This window comes from Camelina sativa, chromosome 3, assembly GCF_030686135.1.
Source record: "Camelina sativa cultivar CO46 ecotype springtype chromosome 3, ASM3068613v1".
NCBI classification, from domain to species: Eukaryota; Viridiplantae; Streptophyta; class Magnoliopsida; order Brassicales; family Brassicaceae; genus Camelina; species Camelina sativa.
In genome coordinates, this window is record NC_141882.1 from 19,382,203 (window position 1) to 19,392,880 (window position 10,678).

Sequence of the window (10,678 nt, forward strand, 5' to 3'; positions counted from 1 at the left end):
TTGATCTCAATGATTCAGGCCAATAAATTCCATGGATTGCCTATGGAGGATCCACTAGATCATCTTGATGAGTTTGACAGAATCTGTGGTCTTACCAAGATCAATGGAGTAAGTGAAGATGGTTTCAAGCTGAGGTTGTTCCCTTTCTCACTTGGGGACAAGGCTCATTTATGGGAAAAGACTCTCCCTACTGGTGCAATCACTACTTGGGATGCATGCAAGAAGGCTTTCTTGGCCAAGTTTTTCTCCAATGCTAGGACAGCAAGACTAAGGAATGAGATCTCTGGATTTGCTCAAAGGAGTAATGAAAGCTTTTGTGAAGCTTGGGAGAGATTCAAGGGATACCAAACTCAATGTCCTCATCATGGTTTCAGTGTGGAGTCTTTGTTGAGCACATTGTATAGAGGAGTGCTTCCCAAGTTCAGAATGCTTCTTGATACAGCCTCCAATGGAAACTTCCTCAATAAGAATGTGGAAGAAGGCTGGGAGTTAGTAGAGAACCTTGAACAGTCTGATGGGAACTACAATGAGGACTATGACAGAACCATAAGGTCATCATCAACTGATCAAGAAGACAAGTAAAAGAAGGATCTGAAAATGGTGAATGAAAAGCTTGATAGGATCTTGCTAAGTCAGCAAAAGTCTATTCACTTTGTTAGTGAAGAGGAGCCTCCAGCTCAAGAGGGAGAGAATGAGTTTGCTAAGTTATGCTATATGCAAAACCAAGGAGGCTTCAAGGGTTATAACCAAGGAGGGTTTAGGAACAATAATCTGTCCTATAGGAGCACAAATGTGGCCAACCCACAAGATCAAGTCTACCCTCCTCAACAGCCTCAACAGCACCAAAACTATGTCCCCAAACAACAGCAACAGGTGTTCTAGCCCCAGTTGTGTCCCCCACCAAGGTTTCAGACTAACCAAGGCCAGGAACAAGACCTTAGAGCCATGGTACAACAGCTGTTGATTGGTCAAACACAAGGGAAGATAGAGGAAGCCAAACAGTTTGCTGAGCTAAACCAAAGGCTCACATCTCAATACAATGATCTGAATATGAAGTTTGAGGGTCTGAATTCCAGAGTTAAGTACATGGAGAGTAACATAGCCTCTTCTTCAGCTCCAAAACCCAACCAACTCCCTGGAAAAGCTGTCCAAAATCCAAGGGAGTTCACAGCCAAAGCCATTCAAGTTCATGAGGAAGAAGCCACTAAGGACAGTGCAGTTCAAGTTTGGGGGAATTCATTAGTTACTGAAGCCCCAAGTGATGTTTGTAACAAGCAATTGGAGCTCGCACCTGAGCTCGACCATGGACTCGAGCAGCCACTCTACCGAGTGCGTGCTCGAGTGGTCGATCGAGCTGGACAGTCAGAAGCTGTCAAGCCTGCTAAGTACACTCCTCCTGCTTACAAGCCACCTCTTCCATTCCCAGGACGTTTCAAAGCACAAAAGATTAAGGAGCTTAGGGAAATCATTGAGAGAAAGGAGATGATGGCTAAGCAACAAGAGGAAGAGAAGGCTTTGAAGGAAGTGGTTGTGATTGAAGAAGCTGTGGTTGAGGAAGTGTTAGCCATACAAGAGATCACCATTGCTTACCAAGAAGAGGAGAGAGGACCTGCCTTGGAACAGTATGATCCATATCCTCTCTACAAAGACTTTTTGCTTGATTTGTCAAAGAAGAAGGCTGAAGCTCAAGATGAGAAGGATATTGAGAACTTTGGAGGAGTGATCATTCCAATAAAGCTTAAGGATCCAGGGCCATTCTACTTGCCTTGCACAATCAGTTACCTCCACTACAATCAATGCCTTTGTGATTTGGGAGCTTCAACAAGTGTCATGCCATATTCCATAGCTCAAAAGCTTGGGAGAACTGACTTCAAATCTACTAAACTCCATGTGTGCCTGGCTGATGGGACAAATAGAGAGGTAGTTGGGAGGTTAGAGAATGTCCCAATCAAGATAGGAAGAGCAAGGATCCACACTGACTTTGTGGTGATAGAGATGGACAAGGAGCCTGAAGATCCAATCTTACTAGGGAGGCCATTCTTAGCTACTGTTGGAGCAGTTATTGATGTCAAGGTCTTGTGACCTTGAACATTGCTGAAGATGTAGTTATGAAGTTCAATATCTACAATCCAACCAACCTTCCCACCATTGATGACCAGCCTTTTACTATCAAGGACAAAGGTGGTCAAGAAGGGTTAAGTGATAAGGCAACTCCAAAAGCTGAGCTCCCACTTCAAGAGGATTCTGTGGAAAAGCTTAAGAGGTCAGTTCAAGAGTTGACTAGTATGGTTGAGGATCTTCAAGTAAAGCTAAACAAGAGGTCTTTGAGGAAAGCAAGACCAAGGCTCAAAATCAAGAAGAAATATGGTTTGTGTGCTAAGGGTGAGGTGATCAAGGATCAACTTCACAGTGACCAAGAGGTTCCAGGGAGGATTTCATCACCTCCTTGGTATCTAGATCAAGTCTAAGAAGGAAATCAAAGTCAAGCTTAGTGACTTTAAACAAGCTCACTAGGGAGGAAATCCCTAAGGTATCTCTGTACATATTGCCTTGGAATTTTAGTATTTTGATTTTTTGCTTTCGTATTTTCATGGTTAGGCAAGCTAGGGAGTCTGAATAGAACAGGAAGGGACAGCTAACGGAGACTCGCGGTCCAGCTCGACCCCCCCACTCGGACATGCACTCGACCGAGTCACGGTCGATTGGCATTGTCGAGCTGCCCCAATCACCTTCCTCCAGTCACCAGCAGGACCCCAGCTACACCTTTGATAGTATGCAGGAGGATGTGGACAGCTTCTTCTCCAATCCTTGAGGTAACATTATCACCTTACCATTGTATATACCATAGCATTTCATATGTTGTGTTTTGTTTTAAGTCTTGAATCCTCAAGCAAATTTCTTTCACACAAGGGACTGTGTGATTTAAGTTTGGGGGAGGGTTTGAGATAGCATTTGATGTTGTGTTTTGTTTTCTTATTTCAAATTTTTATCATCATCATGTTAGCACTTGCATAATCATCTAAGGCATTGGAAAACCATAAAAATTTGAAAATTTTTTGCAAAAATCTTTATAAAAAAAGAGTGTTCATGTAGTTTGCATTGCATATTTAAGTATTTTGTTTATCATATAGGACTGTTTGCATTAGGGATCTATGATGAGTTTTTCCTTGTTAGCTTGCTTAATTCACTAGACTAGGATCAATGCCCAAGTTAATAGTACTTTGATGCTAGTTGAGTGGTTAGAAGCATAAGATTGAACCAAGCCTTGAATTCTTGAATTGCATTTGGTCTAAATTGAAGCATGTTGTGATTTGATGCCATTTCCTATCTATAAGAACCTAATATTGACTGTTAATTATCAATGTATGCATTGTTTTAAACTCATGGATACCATATACTTATTTGGATCATCTTTCTCCTTTTGCCACTCTTGTTGATCCAAGTAGCTGATTTCACTTTTAAATCAGTTTCCCTACCCCTAACCAAACCTTCTTTCAAGCCATGTTTATTCTTGTGTGTGTGAGGCCTATTTTTGGGATTGAGCTTGGTAGAAAGTGTTAGGTTTGAACTGACAAGAGTAAAGCCTTGTGTAGTTCTAGTTTGCATTTTTCAAACTAGATAGGACTAGGTGGTTCACTTGTTGGGTTTGGAACTTGGCTGTTTTTAAAACCAAAAGAGGAAAAAGAGAAAGAAAAGGTTAGAGTCTTTAGGAGAGGAATGTGTTTAAGAAAATTTAAAGTCTAGTGAAAGAATGGTAAGAATAAGGTTGTTTAAAGATGGTTCTAGTTAAAGAAAAGAAAGAAAGAAAAAAAAAGTCTAGCAAAATGCTTATATGTCTTAAGAATAAGAAGAAAAGAGAACCATAGCAAATAAGTAAGAATCCCCCATTCCACTAGAAAGATCAAATAAGAAACCTCTCCTAAGACTTTAAAACCAAAAGAGAAAAGGGTGAAAAAGAAGAAAAGAAGTTAAAGGGTAGCACTAGGATCAATTGGGTTTAGATTGATAGGATAAACACTTTGGGAGCCTTTGGGTAGACAAGGTTTTGTTCTTGTATGTGTCTAAGTGTTCTTACCTTTAGCATTCTTCTAAAGCTCAATCCATTTTTTATGAGAGAACCTTGATATTGATAAGCCCTACTCTAAAAAGAGACCATCATTGTCTCTAAACCTTTTACTGCCAAGCCAAATGAGTTTAAGCATTGCATAGAATTGATTCATGTTCTTGATTAATGAATGTTAAAGGAAATGGTTGATTTGAATGCATGTGGATGTCTAAGGCTCAAATCAGTGATGGTTGTGATATGCTTGTCTAAAGTCTTTAAGTATAGCTCATTCAACTTGCATCATAGTACTAGTAACTTGGACATTGATTCTAGATGGTCTATTTGCAAGCTTTAGGAGCTGAGATCCCACTTTCAAACCTCATCGACCTTCTTATGTCTTGTTTATTTGCTTGAGGGCAAGCAAAGACTAAGTTTGGGGGTGTTGATGTTCATATATTTTACCATGTTTTCCCTTAGTTTATTCACATCTTTTGCATCTTTTGCTAGCCATTTTCATCATTATTGTGTAGCTTTAGGACTAATCATGCATTAGAGTTTAGTTGCATTGCATTTGCATCTTTTCATGCATAAACAGGTGATTTTGGAGCTTAAGGAGCATGGAAACAATCCTGAGGAGAAGTGAAGCAATCTTGAAGGGAAAGCAAGAGAGTTAAGGCTGAAGAACCAAGGTCCAGAGTCCAACTCGACCAAGCACTCGACCGAGTGGGTAGATGGACTCGACCGAGTGGAGTGTGCACGAGAGAAGCCAGCTCGACCATGGACTCGACCGAGCACTGGTCGAGTTGACCGAGCCGTTGAATACTTTGACTTTTTCTATTTTTAGGGCTTCCACCTCCTCACCTATATAAGGCCTTGTACCTGCAGCCACCAAAGGGTGCAACTTTTTAGATATTCCCTAAACCTAGTTTTTACCTTTTTTAGTTTTATTCCTTTTGCATTTTTATTTTTAAGATCTTGTACTTCCTTATGAAAGAAGACTAGATTCTTATATTTTGTTGGTTCTATAACTTTCAAGATATTGAGAATTTGAGTTTCATCCTTTCATCAATATTGAAGATCTTTGTTTAATCTTTCTAATAATGCAAGTTTCAATATTTTCTGGGTTTTTGATTTGATCACCATGTATTGTTGTGAGTAGTTTCCTTAGGATCTTGAGGATGGGTTAGGATGGATTGATCTTGTGGTTTGTGTGACTTGGTCAAGCTTGATTGTTGTAGATCTCTTCTAGGGTAGATGATCTTAATGCTGATTCTATATCTGAGAGGGTAGAGTCTGATTTCAAGCTTCTTAGCATCACACCAATGTTTAGGAAGCATAGATAAGGCTAGATCTAGAGCTTACCATTAGGCTTGCTAAGAGATTAGAGGTCTTGTTTGGTTTGAGATGTATTGCTTAATGCCTGCCTGTGTAGATTCTTTACTGTGTGAGAACAAGTCTAGAATTGCATAGGTTTGATTGTTTCTTGACCATGAGAGTGGGAGAAACTTGTCTTAGATTAATATGTCTAGAGGTTAGCTCAAAGTTTGCTTGAGATTTGTTGACCAAGTTAGATAACCACAATGATTAGTCCATCCCATGAATCCATCCTCATGACCTTCTTTGTTTATTGAAATCTTAGTCTTAATCCTGTTGCTTGCTTGTTGTTTGATTGGATTTAGCATTACTCTGTTTTTATTGCATTGCTCTGTTTCTGCGTCTAGTCTAGCTCGACCACCCACTCGACCTACACTCGGTCGAGTGCTGCTCGAGTTCATCCCCAGAACTCTGTGTCTATGATTTGTGTTTGTCTTGTTTCATTCCTGTTTCATTCCAGTTGCATACATTTAGTTTTCAGTTCATTAATTATCTTGCATTAGTTCATTAGTAGTAGTCTCTGTTTCTGTTCTTGCTTTATCACTGTTTCAATCATTCAGTTTCATTTGCATCTAGTTGTTAGTTCTTGTAGTTTATTTTTTGCATTTTACATTTTCTTCCTAGGATTGTTAGTGACAAACAATCTTTACATTTGTCTTAACTTAGATTCATATGCATATCTTAATTGTTCACAAACACTCATTTAGGATTGATACCTCTTGTACTGCAATAGCATAAGGGGAATTGAAACACTCATCCATCATTCCATTCATATCTCACCATTGCATACATCATCATTCACCACACTATTAAAATCTTGTTTCAGAATTCAAGGCTTGGTTCAATCTTATGCTTCTAACCACTCAACTAGCATCAAAGTGCTATTAACTTGGGCATTGATCCTAGTCTAGTGAATAAACAAGCTAACAAGGGAATACTCATCATAGATCCCTAATGCAAATACTATACAATCCTACATGAAACATGCTAAACAAGATCCTAATGTGCAGTGCAAACTACATGAACACTCTTTTTTTTTATAAAGATTTTTGTAAAATTTTTCAAATTTTTAGGGTTTTTCTATGCCTTAGATGCTATGCAAGTATTAACATGATGATGCTAAAAATTTGAAATCAGAATCACAAAACACAATGTCAAATGCTATCTCAAACCCTCCCCCAAACTTAAATCACACAGTCCCTGTGTGAAAGAAATTTGATTGAGGATTCAAGAGTAAAAACAAATCACAAAACACAATATGAAATGCAATGATATGTACAAGTGAAGGTGATAGTGGTACCTTAGGGATTGTGGAAGTAGTTGTCCACATCCATCTGCATGCTGTCATAGGAGTAGTTGGGGTCTTTCAGTTGACTTGGAGGTGGAGATTGGGGCAGCTCGACGATGGGAATCGACCGAGACTCGGTCGAGTACGTGCTCGAGTGGGGGGGTCGAGCTGGACCACGAATCTTCTTTTCCTCTTCTATCTGGTCTCCCTTGCTTCCCTGATCGTGAAAATACCGAAACAAAAATCAAAATACCAAAAACCTTAAACAATATGTACATGGATACCTTAGGGACTTCCTCCCTAGTGAGCTTGTTTAGAGTCACTAAGCTTGACTTTTGATGCCTGTTCAGGCTTGGTTTGGATTCCAAGGAGGTGATGAAATCCCCCCTGGTTCTATTTGATAACCTTGGTGCTGTTTCTTGATCACTACCTCCTTAACATTTGAGCTTTGCTTCTTCTTAAACTTGAGTCTTGGTCTTGCCTTCTTCAAAGACCTCTTGTTGAGCTGAACTTGAAGATCCTTCACCAGATCAGTCAGCTCTTGAACTGAACCCTTAAGATGATGAACTGATTCCTCATGAGATGTGACCTTAGCTGTTGAAGTCTCTTCTTCTCTCAAAACCCCAAAATCAGCCTTATCTTCAATCTTAAATGGTTGACCTCCAATGGTTGGTAGGTTAGATGGATTTGTAATATCAAAGTTCATGGTCAAACCTTCAGATATGTTCAACCTTATCAGCCCCTCCTTAACATAAATGATTGCTCCTGTTGTGGCAAGGAATGGTCTCCCAAGCAAGATTGGATCCTCTACCTCCTTATCCATCTTTATTATGATGAAATCAGTGGGAATTCTTGCCTTGCCTATCTTGACTAGGAGGCTCTCCAATTTACCAACTACATCTTTGTGTGAACCATCAGCTAGACTTATGTAGAGATTGCTTGGCTTGAATTCAGTGTGTCCAAGCTTTTCTGCTATAGAGTAGGGCATGACACTAACAGATGCTCCAAGATCACACAAGCATTTGTTGAAGTGAAGGTAGCTGATGGAGCAAGGTAGATTGAATGGACCTGGATCTTCAAGTTTTGTTGGAACAATAGTTGTCCCAATCTCATCTTGATCTCTCCTGTTTTGATTCTGAGCTTTCTGCTTGGATATGTCAAGTAACATGTCTTTGTAGAGAGGATATGGGGCATATTGTTCCAAAGCTGGTCCTCTCTCCTCTTCCTTCTCTTCAATGACAACCTCCTGTTGAATGGCCCTCACTTCCTTCTTTTCAATCACAACCTCTTCCTTCAAAGCCATGACTTCTTCCTTCTCAATGACTTCCCCTTGTTGTAAAGCTAACTCCTTCTCTTGTTGCATAGCCAACTTTTCCTTTTTCTCAATAATTTCTCTGAATTCTTTCAGCTTTTGTGCTTTGAAACGTCCTGGGAATGGTAGAGGTGGTGTATAAGCAGGAGGAATGTACTTAGCAGGCTTAACAGCATCTGGGACATCAACTCGACTGGAAACTCGATCAGTCACTCGATCGTGTGTTTGTTCGAGTGGGGGGTCGAGTTCTTTGTCAACTTCAGCTTGTTTTGCACAATCTTCACTTTGAGCTTCAAGAAATGACCAATCCTCCCCAGTGTTAACTTCACTGTCCTCAGTGACAACTGCCTCATTGAGATGAATGGCCTTAGCAGTGCATTCCCTTGGGTGTTGAAGTTGGTTTGGTGTAGGAGAGGAATTAGAAGCCATGCAACTTTCCATGTTCGTGATTGTAGAGCTCAGTCTGTCCAACTGGTTATTCAGTCCAGTAGAATAAGAATTCAACGTTTGGTGCAGCTCAGCAAACTGCCTTGCTTCCTCAATCTGCTTAGTGGCTTGCCCAAGCAACATTTGTTGCATCATAGCTCTTAAGTCAGGTTCTTGAGCTTGTGAGGTCTGGAACCATGGAGAGGGATACGATTCAGCCTGGTATACTGGTTGATGTTGCATGGGTATGTAATTGAACATACTGTTGTGGTACATCATTACTGACTCGAACAGGTACTCGGTCGAGCGCAGGCTCGAGTGGTTGGTCGAGTCGACTGGGAAGTAATGGCTATTTGGATCCGGCTTCTTGCTCGATCAAGTGCTCGATCACAGCTTGGTCGAGTGGGTGGTCGAGTGGGTACCTGAAACTCAAGACAGCCAAGCAAACGAAGATTCGAGTTCAATAACGTCACAAGTGTTTAAACGAACTTAATCTTAGACTAATAATGATCCTAAATGTCACAAAACAAACTCAAATGGGCAATGGCGCCAAATTGAAACTGACTTTCTTTGTGGTGTGGTGAATGAATGATGTATGGAATGATGATGTATGGAATGAATAGAAGTCAGGGTGTTTCAATTCCCCTTATGCAATTGTAGTATAAGAGGTGTCAATCCAATCTGAGTGTTTGTGAACAATCAAGATGTGCATATGAGTCTAAGTCAAGCCAATTGTAAAGATTGTTTGTCACTAACAATCCTATAATGAGATATGAAATGCAGAAAGTAAAAACAACTAGAACAAGATACTAAATGCAAACAGAACAGACAAATTAAAGCTATAATGAAACTAGAACAGAAGTAGACACTATACTGATGAACTAATGCAAGACAAGTAATGAACAGAAAACTAAGTGAATGCAATGGAAATGAAACAGGAATGAAACAAGACAATCACAAATCATAAACACAAGTTCTGGGGATGAACTCGAGCATCACTCGACTGAGTGTAGGTCGAGTACAGGGTCAAGCTAGACTAAACGTGAAAACAGAGCAACACAAGAAAAATAGAGCAATGCAAAAACTAATCAAACAACAAGCAAGCAATGATATTTAGACTAAGATATTAATAAACAAAGAAGGCCTTGAGGAGGGATTCATGGGCTGAGCTAATCATTGTGGTTATCTAACTTGGTCAACAAATCTCAACCAAACTTTGAGATGATCTCTAGACATACTATTCTAAGACATGTTTAATCCACTCTCATGGCAAGAAACAATCAAACCTATGCATTTCTAGACTTGTTCTCACAAAGTAAAGAATCTACACAAGCAGGCTTTAAGCAATACATCTCAAACCAAACAAGACTTCTAATCTTTTAGCAAGCCTAATGGTAAGCTCTAGATCTAGCCTTATCTATGCTCCTTAGCCATTGGTGTGATGCTAAGATGCTTGAAATCAAACCCTACCTTCTCAGATATAGGATCAGCATTAAGAACATCTAGCCTAGAAGAGATCTACAACAATCAAGCTTGACCAAATCAAATAAACTACAAGATCAACCCAGCCTAACCCATCCTCAAGGTCCTAAGCAAACTACTCACAAGAACACATGGTGAAATATGTCAAAAACCCAGAAAATATTGAAACTTGCATCATTAGAAAGATGAAACAGAGATCTACAATATTGATGAAGAAATAAAACTCGAAATCTTAATATTTTGAAAGTTATGAAACAAACAAAATACAAGAATCTAGTCTTTCTTTCTTAAACAAGTACAAAATCTAAAATAAAAGAAAGTGCAAAAGGAATAAAATCTAAAAAAGGTAAAAACTAGGTTTTAGACTCTCTTAAAAGCTGGACTCCTTGGTGGCTGCAGGTACAAGGGCCTTATATAGGAGGTGAGGTGGAAGCCCTAAAAATACAAAAAGTCAAAGCAGTCAACGGCTCGGTCAACTCGACCAGTGCTCGGTCGAGTGGCTGGTCGAGCTGGCTTCTCTCGTGCATTCTCCACTCGGTCGAGTCCTTCTCAGCACACGGTCGAGTGGTGGTCGAGTGTGCGGTCGAGTTGGACTCCGGACCTTGATTCTACAGCCTTAACTCTCTTTTTTTCTCCTCAGGATTGCTTCACTTCTCCTTAGCATTGCTTCCATGCTCCTTAAGCTCCAAAATCACCTGTTTATGCATGAAAAGATGCAAATGCAATGCAACTATACTCTAATGCATGATTA

The 10,678-nt window shown here is 39.9% G+C and overlaps 1 non-coding gene across 1 annotated transcript; it reads right to left on the reverse strand.

The window, feature by feature from the left end:
• Positions 1–264: 264 nt before the first annotated feature.
• On the reverse strand, positions 265–371 carry LOC147947538 (small nucleolar RNA R71). The gene has a single exon (XR_015596091.1). It is a non-coding gene; the product is annotated as a small nucleolar RNA R71 (small nucleolar RNA).
• Positions 372–10,678: the final 10,307 nt, after the last annotated feature.